At 31.2% G+C, this 17445-nt stretch overlaps 1 protein-coding gene across 1 annotated transcript in view; it reads right to left on the bottom strand.

The window, feature by feature from the left end:
* The window catches only part of LOC131843991 (uncharacterized), a 391676-nt gene that overhangs the window by 100163 nt on the left and 274068 nt on the right, over positions 1-17445 (bottom strand). The gene's annotated exons all lie outside the window — the stretch shown is intronic.

The following is a 17445-nucleotide window of genomic DNA, read 5'->3' as shown; positions in this document are numbered from 1 at the left end:
AATATATTTTCCCCAGAACGCCGCGACAATCTATGCGCACTCCGTCGCATCTCTTAGGTCCTCCTTTGTGTAGACTGCTGGGCACAAAGGACAAGTTCCATTGATTGTTATGATAATAATGATAGGGGGGAACGCGGATTATTAGTAATGTGGACTAATGACCCCATTGCTTGCACCGAGTCAGGTCGGCTCCCCCTGGAAACCATCGTGATAAATTCCTGGTGAATTTGTAACGATAGGTTAACTGACCTGACTTGAAATTTATCTTATCACTCTACTGGTGGAGCAACATTCCACTATCATCCATTAAAAAAAATACACAATGCCATATAGTCCCAAGCTAAGCAGAACTTGTGTTATGCGTAGTAGAAAACTGATAGAAATCCATTTTTTTTTAATGTACATTTTATAATATATATAGAATCCACCTAGACCGATACAAACAATTATACTCATAAAAAAATTGTTTGTACGAGGAAACTAACCTGTGACCACCCGAAGTAAGTGTGCTAATTACTAGACTAGGCCGTTAAAACTAACTACACGTTTAGTAGTTACTGTAATCTATATGATTATTGTTAACAAGTTCAATCAGCCATGTAGCATACGTTCTCACGAAACTGAATCATTTTCACAAAGAAACGTAGTGAAAATATATAAATAACACTATTCTGATGCATAAGCTACGTTACTGTAAAGTTTCATTAAAATGCGTTCAGTACTTTTGGGTTAAAGAGTAACAAACATCTATACATAAACACAAACTTCGCTTTTATAATATTATTATATAAGATGATAACTTTGAACATTAATAAGGTTCTATTGTCAAAGACTATACTTCTATAATCACAGGTACTGGCCAATATATCGTTGATTAAATAGAAAAATGGCATTTTCCAAAATTAGTAGCTAGAATTGCGTCCTTTTATATAAATCAATTAAATTAACCACGCCGTTTTAATCATTATCTAAATACTTTTAAAATGATATATAATACTTATGTGTAAATTTAAAACTTTAAATGAAAATATAATTTAAATAAATTTAAAAACTTTAAATGTATATCTACAAGACAAGACAAAAATGTACTATTTGAATACTGCCATTTTTCTATTTAACCGACGATATATGCATGTGTGTCAAATATACGTATTTTTTTTTAATTTAATGTATTTTTTATACAATGAAAAAAAATTGTATATTTAAATAAATTTATATACATACATATAATACACATTACTTATATATATTAACTAGCTGTCCCGGCAAACGTTGTTTTGCATTAAAATAAGATAAAAAATTAGGGGTGGACTACCCCTAACCTTTAGGGGGATGAAAAATAGATGTTGGCAGATTCTCAGACCTACTCAATACGCTCACAAAATTTCATGAGAATCGGTCAAGCCATTTCGGGAGAGTATGGAAACGAAAACTGTGCCACGAGAATTTTATATATAAGATAAATAATGCACCGACTACAAGAATCACTGTTTGCCCTATGGTTGACTGGTATAAAATGCCTCTAGGTGTTCTTCAGTCCGCCATGTGTGTTGTACCTTGTATTTGTGCATTAAACCTTAAATAAATAAAAATAAATACCCTTATATTCGGACAAAAGAAAATGCAAATAAAATAGCTCAACCATTCAACCTCTCATTCAACAAGTAACCAATAGACTTTGCAAGCCTCCAAAGGAAACACCTGCTGCGAAAACTTTATTTTTTCCGCAAAGGACCCTAAACCCTGTTTGGGTACCCACGACCCTTCAGAGGGACTGAGCGATGACCGACAGAGATTTGACGGTAGAAACAAATGGGTATATATACTTAATCGTTACGGATTATATATCTAGGGATCTTACTTTCAGCAAGTATACAACGTTAGTCAGTAAATGGTTGAAAGAAAGAAAGAAAGAAATAATCTTTATTCAAATAAACTCATTACAAGCAGTTCTGAATAGTCATATTTTGATTCTACCACTCATTCGGAATGCAGATTCATCACAAGAAGAATGAGCAAGACTTGACTTTAGAACTTGTGTGTTGCTCTTTTGAATAGATGTTTTTTTTATATAATAATTACAGTATAACAAGTAAGAGGTATGCGATAATCAACATAGAAATCACTATGCACTCATTATTAGTGTAATCAGATAATATTGTCAGTGCTATGGATTTAAAGTTTTTATATAAAAACATTATTTTATAGTAAGCTTTTTTGCAAAGGAAGTGTTTTATATGACATTTAAATCTTTTTTAGGGGTGGGATTTATCAAAATTCTTTCTTAGGGGATGCCTACGTCATAGTAGCTTTATGCATGTAAAGTTTCAGCCCGATCGGTTTAAAATTGACAAAGTTTCATACAAACTTTCATCCCCTATTTTATCCCCTTTGGGGTAGAATTAATCAAAATCCTTTCTTAGCGGATACCTACGTCATAACATCTACTTCCATGGCAAATTTCAGACCGATCCGTCCAGTGGTTTGGGCTGTGCTTTGATAGATTACTATGTCAGCCACCTTTGTGTTATATAAATAAAGATTAAAAAAAAAACAAAGATTTAAAAAAATATATTTAGAAGATTATCGGGGGCGAATTTGCGGGCACATTAATATAATTATGGCCGAATTTCGACCATTTGGAGACCGCTAGTATAGGTGAATAGTTTGATAAAACAACAAAACAAAATCAATATATCTTTAAAGAATATTCCGTGTAAATAGTGAAAGATAAAGCAAATATGTTTAAACTAAGCAGCAAAGATTGAATGTAAATAAGAAATGTAAAACTCGAGCTAAGAATTTCAACGAACAAAACACAGATGGATCGGTTTTGTTTTGAAACTGTTTAGAACTTGTAACTACGACTATAGTTTGAAATAACCGTGTAAAAAATATACATTGTCTTTAAGAGGTTGTTTTAAAAGGAGCGTGGGATTGAATAAAGTTACGTGGATGTTATTTTCATTATATATTGTAATTTTGACTACTTTGTGATGATATCAGATAACATAGTATGTTATTAGTAATTATTAACAGAGAGAGAGTATTAAATATTGACGACCTCGGTGGTCTAGTGGTCTAGCACACCGCTATACGTCCGATGGTCGCTGGTTCGATTCCTCGCACGGTACAAATATTTGTATTCATGAGTATGATTGTTTGTATAGGTGTTTTCTATGTATAATATGTATGTATTTACGAAAAAAAAATATCTATGCACTTGTATCAGTTATCTAGTACCCGTAACTAGCTTAACTTGGTACTAGATGGCGCTGTGTGAATTATCCTGAGATTATTATTATTATAAATAAAAGTGAAATGTGTGTTCAATGTAGACCTTATTAGAATTCTAATAATTTTTCTTTATTTGATACTACTATGGTGGCGAACAAACTTACGGCCCATCGACCCATCTGATGGTAAATGGTTACCTTAGCTTGGGGCGCCTAAAACACCAAGGGTATTACGTGCGTGTTGCCTACACTTAAAAATCGTTTAATATACCCTTCTTTAAAAACCCCATGCTGTCTCATGAGAAAACCTCTGCAGGTAATTGATTCCACAATCTCGTACACTTATTTAGATACGGGAGGATAGTATTAAAAATCTCAATATGTTCTTCGTGATTCTGATGTGATAGTCCCCAAGTCAGGGCCTAATTTCGCCATTTATTTCCCTTCGAAGGCTTATAAAATGATTAAGATAGTATTATGAAGCTTAGTGGAAGTCGGCTGCTGTTTCGAGAGTGGGTTGAGGAGCAGCATCGTCTTTGATCAAAGTAGACCTTATGCTCTATAACTTATCAATTTCATAACGCGGACAACCTTCCTACACACTATTTCTACAAATTCAAAAATCATTTATTAATGTAGGACATTTTAGCCGCTTATGTACATCAAATTTTATAAAGAAAGACGTACATGGTAGATGCTATATAAATTTAAAATTAGGTATAAAATTCGAAATACAGAATAAACCCAGTTGGTAGATGGTATTTTATGGTTGGATGGTAGATGAATCCAAAAAACAGCAATATATAATATTAATACTAGATTTAAAGGCATACCTACTTGCTGTCCCCAAGTATCGTTAAGAAAAAGTCAATAAGTCTTTTATGGGAATAGGTATAAAAAATTATATTAAGATACCAAAGGATATATTGGAATTACCCTTAAATAAATTCAAAACATCTGTTAAATCATATTTACTGAGCAAAGCCTATTACTTACTAAACGATTACTTGAATGACGAGCGTGCATGGCAATAGTTGTTCAAGTACGGGATTTTCATTTAATGTTAGACATAGACATCTATATAAATACCTATACATTGTAAATAAACTGGCTTTTAAAAAGTAATTCAATTGAGTTTCTTGCCAGTTCTTCTCAATTGGATCTACATACCGAACTGGACGGTAGGGAAACAAATTATAATGTAAAAACTTGACGTTCATAAGCGGTTAAAATCTCCTACATGTATAAATGATTTTTGAATTTTGAATTTTTTGAATTATGAATCAATCCAAAATTAGGTACAAAATGCGAAGTGTAGCAGAAAAAAAGTTTTGATTCCAAGCGATCCGCATAATGCAAATAGATTAAGATGGATGTAGATATTTATACGAGTTTTTTTAGTCACTTCTTGCGGAATGATTTGACGAATGTTGATAAATGACGTATCGTGGGAATAGAACGATACCTCATTCTATCACGACAAAATTCAGTAACAATTTAAAACAAAATACAGGTAAAAAGTATTGGTATACAGGTGTGTCCGTGACTTCTTCCGCGTCCAATAGTGCCCTTGGATAGCATTTTTTATTATTTAGGCTAATTACTTTACAAATTAGACGCATAGGTATAAATATTTTAATAAGCTATTTGCAGTGTTTCAATTTCTATACATACATATATTAGCTGACTAGCGCAACTTCGTCTGTAGCACACTTATTTTACATTATTATTATATTTAGTCTAATTTACGTATTATCTTTTTAAATTTTAGCCTGTGTGATATTCTGATGTATAAGCTATATTACTGTAAAGTTCTATTAAAATCACTTCAGTAGTTTTTGCGTGAAAGAGTATCAAACATTCATTCATCCATCCATACTCAGAAACTTTCACGTTTAATAATAATAATAATATTAGTAAATGATACATATATCTATATATATCATGTACTATGTACATGTTATGAATCAATCATAATGTGAAATAATATGAAAAAAAAAGAAAATTGATATAATTAGCTTTTTTTTAAATTTAATACTTAATGTATAGTTATTTAATTACTGCAGACAGAGATGTCTTAGTCGATAAGGAATACCACGAAAGGCACTAATATCAATTTATAGGTGTCGGTTAGTATTCGACATCAGGTGGGTCGTATGCTTTGCTTTCATAATGCAACCTTACGGTAAAATTCATAAGTTTAGAACATTATAAATGCAATTGTACAGAATCTTAGATGGGCTTGTTTTTACCGTTTTTTTCTTAAACGCATCAAAGAAATTACAGTTACCATAGCGGCCAGCCATGTAATTAACGGAATTACCCGCCATTGCCTCTAATTTCTCTCTGAGTACTTGCCTTTTGGCCTAAAAAGAAACAAGAAACAAAAGGTCGGAGGACCCTTGAGTTGTGACGCTGCGAAACTCTAATGGGGATTTTTAAATTAAATTAGAAAGAAGCGAATTGGTTCTTTCATGTTAAGGAAAAGGTAATATTTGTCGGAATGTAAAAATATACAGTAGGAAATATTGAATCAAGCTTTCAAACGAACGAAATTATTTTTATGTACGGACATCTTGTCAGATGTTATACTCGTGTACTGAAAAGGAATTTATTAATAGACGCAAATGCGAACGTATGTAATTTTTTCGTTACTAAATTATATATGAAAAAAAAAAACCATAGACTCACAAAGCACCATGCATGCAATCTCTAAATAAGCAGAGATTGTACAACGGATACTACCATAAACACAGTTTATATTTTTGTTATTACATACATAATATGGACAAATATTTATTTATTCATAATTGCACTATCTTATTAATATTATAAACTCGAAAGTTGATGAGTATAGATGCATGTTTGTTACTCTTTCAAACAAAAACTACTGAACGGATTTTGTTAAAACTTTACAGTAATATATGTATATAGCTTATACATCAGCTATTTCATTCTCTTATTCTCATTCTCTACCAGCTAACCCAATGGTAAGAAAGCGGTTGAAGGACAGTAATGTAATTGTATATCTGTTTTTATTTTTGTTCTTATTATTACAGTGCCTTGTGTGTGTGAACTTTTAACGTGAATAAAATTTGTATCTATCTATCTAATAGGAAAATGCATACTATTAATATTTGTCTAACTTAGATAAATGTGTCAGTACTGATATGCTTACTATATATTTATTGAATAAATATGTTTGTATTGTATGGAGATTGAACCTGCGATTATCAGAAAGTAACATGAATCTAATCAACTAAACTATCAAAGCAGGTGGCGGGCTTTTGTAGAATTTCATATATATTACAACAGATAGCAATATATATGAGATTCTACTAAAGCCACCACTATTTATAAAGTTAACATGTTTGCCCAAACCACTGTACAGATTTATATACAATTAGTAATTTGAGCATCTCGAAATTTACTCGTACGTCACCCAAAGACTCCGTCCCGTCTGCCCGCTCGTAACTCCGTAACTGTCATACCGTCAGACATATGTTGGGGACGAGATTATCCGACCCTTATCGCTTTTGCAGCCACAGCATAAATTTGGAGTCACTTACATTGAGGCATTTATATAATGACGCAATAGTAACATCGCACCTGACGTTATCTAAATACGTTGCAGCGTTATTGCCGCAATTCAGTCAGACACTTGACAACTGTCTAAGCGTAATTTACTTATACTAGAAGAAATAAACAAAATAGTATATTTAAAGTGTTAGAACTGAGATAATTCTTACAAGTTGGACATTATAATATTGCAATTTTTAGTAGAAGGGTTTCTGGTAAACACAATAATTTATTATGTTTTTATATCTATTCTACTGCCGAATAAAGTTTAATACCATGATGGGCACCATGTTCCTATTATAAATTGAGAATTATTGTTGAGAATAGAAAATTATTGCTCATAAATAACAATATGCTGTTTTAATAATAAGTTAGTTATTGTACAATTTCATTTTGATTGTAATTTATTATAATATATTTTACAGTTTTGTAAATAAGTTAACAAGTTACAGTGCTGAAGATGAATTAAAAATTATTACATTAATAATACGAATTAATAACGGTTTTTTATTAATTCAGTTGAGAAATTTTTCAAGACATTACGAAGTCGTGCAGGGAAATAATTACGAATTATTTCTAAAAACTTTAAACTTTATCTCCAAATACGGCGCGGGATATCTATATGTAATGTCTTCTCTGTAGTACATTATATCTCAATGGTCACAGTATATTACTGTACATAAGTGGCATTCAAAGCTCGAGTTTTGTGTCGTTCTGAGACAGGTTTTGCCAAGTGACACCATTGTAAGATACGAGACAAACAGTTTATAAAACATGGCGAATAGTCTACAGTGTTTCTAGTATGAAGATCTAGATATTATGTATCTTTTGTCCGACTTCCAAAGTGGGGATTATCAAATAATAATAATAATAAGAATAATCTCAGGACAATTCACACAGCGCCATCTAGACCCAAGTTAAGCTAGCTAAAGCTTGTGTTATGGGTACTAGACAACTGATACAAATACATAGATATTTTTTTTTCGTAAATACATACATATTATACATAGAAAACACCCAGACCGATACAAACAATCATACTCATTAATACAAATGTTTGTGCCGTGTGAGGAATCGAACCCGCGACCATCGGTGGTAAGGCGGTGTGCTAAACCGCTAGACCACCGAGGCCGTCAAATGAACTGTTGTGTAATGTTTAATGAATTTTTAAATTTATTACTATTAGGTTATAGTACTGTTGAATATAACATTAAAAGACAAAACGGAAATAGCCACGTCATATTTGATAGTTTTATGATATTTTTTCATCGATATGATCGTTATGAAGTACTAGCTGTGCTGTGGTTTCATTCGCATGAAATTTATAGCCTACATATTAGTCTGATGTATAAGCTATATCACTTTAAAATTTCATGAAAATCCGTTCAGGAGACTTTGACATCAATCCAAGCTCACAAACTTTCGTGTTTATAATATTACTAAGAAGTACTTATAGTGAGATAAGATAATAATACCTCAATAACTTAACTTTCGATCAAAAAACTAATTAATATCGTTTATGCTACAAACTCAAAACATTCTTGTACAACATTTTAGTCAAATTTCCAATCAAGTTTTTTGTATTATTTTTTCCCCCACTCTCCAGTTCAAACAGACATTCAAACACACATATAGATATACAAATAGACACATTTGACTTACAGTATCTCTTTCTTAAAAGTAAACTAATAGGTTTATTTTGTACTAAAGTAATAGTTCCCATTAAACAAAGACCACGTCCAATCTCTTATATGCGTAGTCTCTCAGCAATAGTAACGTAGTCGAAAACGTAACAAAAACCAATTATTACAACGAAATAACAGTTGCAGGTGATCATGGACGGGCCACAATGGCGTGGAATTGACGATTAATCTCCCACGTTCGTCCCCCTTTGTCCCGGGATGCTATTGTATACGAGAGTGGGAAGATAGGGGAGTATTGTTTGACCACGAGCAGATCCATCTGTCTAATTGAGTGTAGTGTTGCAAGTATTCGGATCTGGAAAGGTGTGATTGCGTTCAGAACAAGATGGCGGCGTCTACGCAAAATGGCGGGAATGAGTCAATAATAAATTAAGAGCGTTCGCTACTAGTCTAGCTGTATTGTTTGCCAATTTCCAAAACTATTATTAATTATGAGACTTTGTTGTTTATTACCCCGATATAGACCTAAAAGAATAGTTCTTTTTTTTCTATTTTACGTAATACTGAGTTACATTCATTTATTTTTATTTAATGACTTGCAAAATAGCAGGACAGTTTGTTGACAAGATTATATCTTGTCAACAAACCGTCCTACTGTTTTTACTACATTGGTATGTAGATAGATAAATAATTTATTTGCTTTATCGGTTGAAAATAGAAAATAAAATAAATTGAAATATACTAATATCATAAATATATAAGATTATTTTGTCATATATCAGTATTTTTACTAAAAAAAAACCTAAAAGTACTCATTTTTTAGATATCTACAATATATAAAAAGCTCTGGTATCAGCGAATAAAGTAAGGATTTTTTTACAACATAAGCACGTGATGTCTATGACTATCTTACCATCACACCAATCGCCATAGACAAAAATTTATACCAGAAACAAAGTTGTCAACGATAGTACGGTTTCAGGGAAGCTTCCTTTCCTACGCGTACAGGTAAATAGAGTCATTTTTTTTAATAATTTTTCTTAATGTATATTCTGTATACATTTTCATATGTATTTAGTGAAAAGCTGTTAATTTGAAATTACAAAGAGGCACCTCAATTTTATTTAATTGTATAGATGTATAGATGTGTATTTATTAAATAGCTACTCGCCCCGGCTACGCCCGCGTATACAAGTAAAGTTAACTTAATATGCTATCGCCGTCGTCGATCTCACATTGTATTATTTTACTGATAAAGGCTATATCAGAATAGCAGAGAGAGTGGACTCACTGCCCTCACTGAGTTATAGACCGTTTTGTCTCATTCATTAGTTTTAAATTATATTATTGTTATATTGTGTGAAAAGTTTTTGTTTAAGACAAATAAAGGTTATTATTATTATTATTATACATATAAACCTTCCTCTAGAGTCACTCTATGTATTAAAAAAACCGCTTCAAAATCCGTTGCGTAGTTTTAAAGATTTAAGCATACATAGGGACGGACAGACGGCGATAGCCACTTTGTTTTATACTACGTAATAATGATGATGATATGTACCCACTTGTATAAGTATATATATCTACTTATATCTTTGCAGTATAATTATATTTATTTACCTAATAATAAATCAATACAAGCCTTTAATTAATATTTAATCAAATGACTACTCAAATGCTCGGAAACGAAAACGAATTCGATGCATACCGTAAGACGCCCATTTAGACATTTCAAAATGTCGGCGAACATTTCAAAATGGCGGCCGTACGTAAAAGACGTCCCGCTGAATGGATGAATGGAAATAATTGATGACGTAGCAAAAAATATTCCTAAACATGAAATTGACTCTCGTCTCTGAGTGTTCAAGTCAAATGTTTCGGCGTTGAATATTAATTACTAAACTGTCAACCGCGGTTGTGCTCGCCTCTTTTTTTTATTACCCGGCCGTTTTATAAAGTCTTATTGTTTATACCAAAGGCAATGGGGATACCATTTCCTTTGGTATAAACAATTAAATGTGCACTATATGCTACATGTGGGCCATGTTTATTTCGAATATTTTTATTGAAATATAAAATGTAAAAGTTTATGAAAATATACTATACTTACATGACATTTATCATTATATTTCGCCCAATTTACATAATATCTTTTAAAATGCCTATGTGTTATTCTGATGTATAAGCTATATTACTGTAAAGTTTCATTAAAATCATTTCAGAAGTTTTTGCTCAAAAGAATAACAAACATCCATCCTCTATCCATTGACAGCCTCGGTGGTCTAGTGGTTTAGCACGCACCGCCTTAGTTCCGATGGTCGCGGGTTCGATCCCTCGCACGACACAAATATTTGTATTCATGAGTATGATTGTTTGTATCGGGCTGGATGGTCTATGTATAATATGTTTGTATTTACGAAAAAAAAGTCCATGTATTTGTATTAGTTTCTAGTACCCATAACACAAGCTTTAACTAGTTTAACTTGGGTCTAGATGTCGCTGTGTGAATTTTCCTGAGATTATTATAATTATATTATTATACATACTCATAAACTTTCGTGTTTATAATACTATTAAGATATCATATCAGATTAGTTTTATCATTACATAGTATAAAATAAAGTCACCGTCGCTGTCTGTCCGTCCCTATGTATGTTTAAATCTTTAAAACTATCCAACGGATTTTGGAGCGGTTTTTTTTAATAGATAGTGTTATGGTGGGGTTCTTTTGTGTTGAGATGGTGAGATGATAAGTTAAATAATAAATAATATGTATGTTTGCAGCAGAATAATTGTATTGTCTCTTTTTATAATATATTTACAATAATGTCAATCTATATTTGACAACTAAACTATTATAAAATCGTAATCGTTGAGGAGGCTGTATATACACCTAACAGATAGAGTGATTCTTGAAGGAAGGTTTAAATATGTAGTACATGTACACCCGGACGAAGCCGGGGCGACTAGCTAGCTAAGAATAAGGCAAATTATTTCTAGTATAGTACCCGTGAACAGGATGTTTATAACAACGTCGTTATACAGGCAGCTCACAAATAATCTTATGTCAATAACAAAAAAATATTTGTAATTGAGAAAAATGATTTCATTACTGTTCAATATTTGCTTTCTATAATATTTAGAGCAAAAAAATGTGTAAACGAAAATATTACGAAGATTTTCTGAGAAGATAAACCCAACATAATATATCTCATAGTCAGAACAAAACTGGATTATCTGAACTATCTATATAATAATAATAATAACCCTGGACAATTAACAGAGCACTACCTAATCCCTAGCTAAGCAGTTGTGTACTAGAAAATTAATAGAAATATATATAAATTTTTTTGTTAAAACATACATAACATAGTAAAAATCTAGAGCAATACAAACAATCATACGCATAGATATAAATATTTCGAACCCGCAACCATAGGTAGTAATGCGGTGTGCTAAACCGTTAGACCACCATAGAAATATATATACATTCTTTTGTAAAACATACATAATATAATTAGTAAAAATCTAGACCAATACAAACAATACACAAATATTCTGAACTCATGACCATCGGTAGGAAAGCCGTAAGCCGCTACACAACCGGGGCCGTCATAATGTAAGTAGATATAACTTAATTATTCGTCCCGTATGTGCTCGATAATAATTACATTTAATTAGGTTAATTAAAATTAAGTAAAGCTCGGAACCAGTTTTATATTATAACGGGAGAATATGTTCAAAATGTAGCAATATGAAATATACAACAGTAATTGTTGTACGTAATTTTTATATATATACAAATAAAAACGAGAAATGGATATAGCCTATGAACCGTAGTCTATGGTAACCGTTTACCATCAGTTGGGCCGTATGCGTGTTGGCTACAATCGTAGTATAGAAAATATGCACTTTTGAATAGCGATATATTTTTTTTTATTCTACTCTGTGTATGTTCTGTGTATGTAAATATTTTTTTATAAATCAATGTTTTATTATATATAAAACAGCTGACTCCGTAAACGTTGTTTAGTCTTTTAAATTATTAAATTAAAATCGCTATTAAAAAATAGCGGTTAGTGATAGAAGGGTGAAAATTTATTGTACATTTTTTTTATTGTCATAATATTATAAGAAAATAACAAAAAAATGTTACGAGTGGACCCTTGTCAATTAGGGGTCTGAAAAATAGATAGTAGCCATTTCTCAGATATACTGAATGTGTATATAACATTTCATAAAAAACATACAAGTAATTTCGGAGAAGTATGGTAACTAACATTGTAACACGAGAATCTAAATATATATAACTCAAAGCTGACTGACTGACATAGTGATCTATAAACGCACAGCCCAAACCACTGGACGGATCGGGCTGAAATTTGGCATGCAGGAAGATGTTATGACGTAGGCATCCGCTAAGAAAGGATTTTGATTAATTCTACCCCCAAGGGGTCAAAATAGGGGCTGAAAATTTGTATGAAACTTTGTCAATTTTAAACCAATCGCGCTGAGACTTTACATGTATAAAGCTACTATGACGTAGGCATCCCCTAAGAAAGGATTTTGATAAATTCCACCCCTAAGGGGATAAATTAACGTGAGCGAAGCCGCGGGCAAAAGCTAGTGAGTGTATAAGATTATATTTGTTATACATAATTTGTTCAGTGCCGTCATATATTAAAACTAGATTACGGGCAAAACCGCAGGTTATAATAATATCTAATATCATATTTGTGATATCATTACATAGTATAAAACAAAGTCGCTGTCGCTGTCTGTCCGTCCCTATGTATGCTTAAATCTTTAAAACTACGAAACGGATTTTGAAGCGGTTTTTTTAATAGATAGAGTGATTCAATAGGAAGGTTTATATGATACATGTACACCTGTACGAAGCCGGGGCGATTAGCTAGTTTAATTTATATTAAACTAACTAGTCTGTATATATACGGTAATTATGTAGATTGTATTGAAAGAAAGAAAGAAAAATATTTTATTCAGTGCAATGTAAAAAATACAATATAAACAACAAACGACAAAAAGAGCAAATAAAATGTACATATAATTAAACTTAATTTACCATGTAGATAATTCAAAATAAACATAAACATAAAATAATCTTTTCTATTAGATGATACAAACTAATAAAAAATGGCAACACAAACCGCCAGAGCCAAAAGAAGTGAAAAATTTAATAAAAATAAGAAACAAAAAAGTGATAATTTATTAATATAATAAGTACACATAAAATTATATGTATTTTATGTGTACTTATCATATTAATAAATTTAATTGCTATATTATTTAGGTATTTTATGATTTTTTTTCGGACTAGTACAACAACTAGCTTTTGGCTGCAGCTGATCTTTACAGCTTCACCGGACAATAGGGGGTGAGTGCAGATGGCACTCCAAATCAAGGAACTCCAATCCAAAAATGCACTAAAATGGTTCCACTCAGCTTTAATGTATGTCCTAGGTGAACATACAGCTGGTTTATATATTTTGAAATTAATATAACTTAATACATTATACTTGTAACAATCTCGGCAACTTTTCCACTATGTTATTACAAAGTTTGCAAAGAGAATAAGTTTTTTACGAGAACAGTTCATTTTGAGAATAAGTTTTTATTCAAATATACCTTTAAGACTAGTCTATTTCTAGTGAGTTCTTGACTAGAAACAGACTTTTAGGTACTACTAGCTACTACGCGGCAAACGTTGTTTTGTCATATAAATTAACTAGCTATCGCCCCGGCTTCGCACGGGTGTACACGTACATTATATATATAAACCTTCCTTTTGAATCACTTTATCTATTAAAAAAAAACCGCTTTAAAATCCGTTGCGGCATAAATAGGGACGGACGGACAGCGACAGGGACTTTGTTTTATGCTATGTAATAATAATATCGATTTTAAAAAACAGGGGTATGTGGTGGAAAAAAATTAAGTTCAAAATTTAGGAGGTATGTAAAATGTATGGGATATGTAAAGACATATTTAATATTATAATTTTCGGGGCCGGCCACAATTTAGGAATATAAAAAGTAGATGATAACCTATTCTCAGATCTGCCGAGTATACATATAAAATTTCATCAAAATATGTTAAGCTATTTCAGAGAAGTATCAACAACTACCATTAACTACCAACTACCACTGAACGTGAATTTTAAAACTGATTTAAAAAAAAAATTGTATATTTTTGTTGTTATGAGTATGGTTATTTGTATTTATCTGGGTGTTTTCTAAGTATACATGTGTACCTATAAAAAAAAAATGTATATATTTTGTAACAGTTGTACCCAGAAAACAAGCTCTGCTTAGCTTGGGACTAGATGGCGCTGTGTGTATTGTCCTTAGATATTATTATTTTTATATGTATTTCCCATCGCAAACAGTTAATTTATTTATATTGGTAAATAAAGTTTTTAATCTTAGACAGGTTTGATCTCCCGACCTTTACGTTATATAATAATAATAATAATCTCAGGACAATTCATACAGCGCCATCTAGACCCAAGTTAAGCTAGCTAAAGCGTGTGGTATTGGTACTAGATGACTGATACATATACATAGATATTTTTTTGTAAATACATACATATTATACATAGAAAACACCCAAACCGATGCAAACAATCATACTCATTAATACAAATATTTGTGCCGTGCGAGGATTCGAACCCGCGACCATCGGTCGTAAAGCGGTGTGCTAAACCACTAGACCATCGAGGTCGTCGTCGTTATATAAGACAGACTAGAAAACCACTAGGATATCATCCCTGAAATGGATTATAAAAAAACATAAGACATACAGACGAGAAACTCAAACCTATATAAGGTTTGAGTTAAGCCAAATAAAGTTTGCAAAAGGCTTTTGCTTAGTATGAAATAAGTGAATTATAATATTTGTATTTTAAATTGAAATGAGGTTTAAAATCTTAAGTGGATTTCCAGGGTTAATGGAGGGTCAGAAAGTCCATTTCAAAGAATATTAATGTTACGTTAAAAGGGTAAATAATGAAATGTATTGAAGGGTGAATTTGCAGGTAGACTGAAACAGAGTTTGAAACTTATACAATCTATACATGTGTCTGTTTGTAATATTGAAATAATAGTTTTTTACTACATGCATATGAATAATATATACGGTACATATACCAAAACAACATTTTTTATAATTTTTACCTCTGAAATGGCTGGACCGATTTTGACGGGACTTTTTTTGGCAGCTAATGTAATAAGAAGTAACTTAGGCTACTTTTATTTTAAAAAATAAAGTTAAATTCCACGCGGACGAAGTCGCGGGAACAGCTAGTCCTTAATATAAACATTTATTTTTTTCAATTATCTGAAATAATATTCAGTTACTATTTTTAATTGGACTGTTTTAATAAAAAAATTAAATTTAGTTCGTGCTAAGTCACCGAGATATATTGATTTATACTTATTTTATAATTTCCATTAAATTTTTTTAAATAAAATATAGATTAAGTTACCATTATTTTAAATATAACACTGCTAATCTTAGTAATATTATAAACACAGAAGTTTGTGATTATGGATGGATGGATGTTTCTTACTCTTTCACGCAAATATTACTGAATGGATATTAATGAAACTTTAAAATAATATAGCTTATACATATGTCAGAACAACACAGAATATACTTCACGTGGATGAAACTGCGGGTACAACTTATAAATTCATATTATCGTAATATTATAATTTGTAAGAATCTGTTAATTTTAATAATGTCAATATAACTCTAATGTAAACTATAACTCTTTAAAATCGTTCCCTTGCCTATAGTTCAGATTTTAAAAAAGTAAAACTACGTTGGCGCCAAAATGCTGACACGTAATAAACAGAGATAATATTAAATAGAGATGTTAATATTGAAGAGGAAATGAGAGCAAACATCTATTGTTATATTAATTATTGAATTCAAATTCAAATTCAAAAATCATTTATTCATGTAGGACATTTTAGCCGCTTATGAACGTCAAGTTTTTACATTATAATTTTTTTTTCCCTACCATCCAGTTCGGTATATAGATCCAATTGAGAAGAACTGGCAAGAAACTCAATTGAATTACTTTTTTTTTAAATCCAGTTTATTTACAATGCATAGGTATTTATATAGGTCTATGTCTAACATTAAATGAAAATCCCGAACATGAAAACTATTGCCATGCACGCTCGTCATTCAAGTAATCGTTTAGTGAAAAAAAAATCGTTTACTTGAAATACACTATTTGTTTGAAGCACGTATTTAAAGTTAAAAGACAGACATTATATTTTTATAGATATATGTATATATTCATTGTTTTGGAAGAAGATACCCTGTTAAACCAGAAAGCATTCTCTAATACGTAACATCATATGCACACATCAAAGGCTAAATAAATAATTATATATATTCTAAACATATCTATACTAATACTTGTCTATGTGGTTGTTAATTTGTCACGACAACCTGTTAAACTAATTGTCCCGTCATTATTTTATTTGATATAAAAAAGATTAGTGAACAAAGAACAGTACCAAATCTAAATGCGTAGATTTTTTAAATTTCCTATTATTACTGGAATAAAAAAAAAACGTGTTTTCAAGTAGAGACTGTAGAGCAAAAGCTCTAAAATTACATCAAATATGTATTTTGTCTATAAATGATAAGTGTTGGAATGTATTGCACTGAATGTAATGCAAATGTTTAGTTAATTATTACTTATATTATGGATACTTAATTGTGTTTCTTAAAAAAGTATCCATGCAGTATCATTTCCTTAATTTCAATTAATAGATAAAAAACAATTATTGTATTCAGATATCACTGATTTTAAATAGGTGTTATGATTTTAATTGTATAAATATATATTGCCATTACAAAAACTATTTTGACGACCTCGGTGGTCTAGCGGTCAAGCACACCGCTTTACGACCGATGGTCGCGGGTTCGATTCCTCGCACGGCACAAAC

Source organism: Achroia grisella, unplaced genomic scaffold (genome assembly GCF_030625045.1).
Source record: "Achroia grisella isolate CSIRO2021 unplaced genomic scaffold, CSIRO_AGI_Agris_v1 utg3600, whole genome shotgun sequence".
NCBI classification, from domain to species: domain Eukaryota; kingdom Metazoa; phylum Arthropoda; class Insecta; order Lepidoptera; family Pyralidae; genus Achroia; species Achroia grisella.
This window is presented reverse-complemented; position numbering and strand designations above follow the sequence as displayed.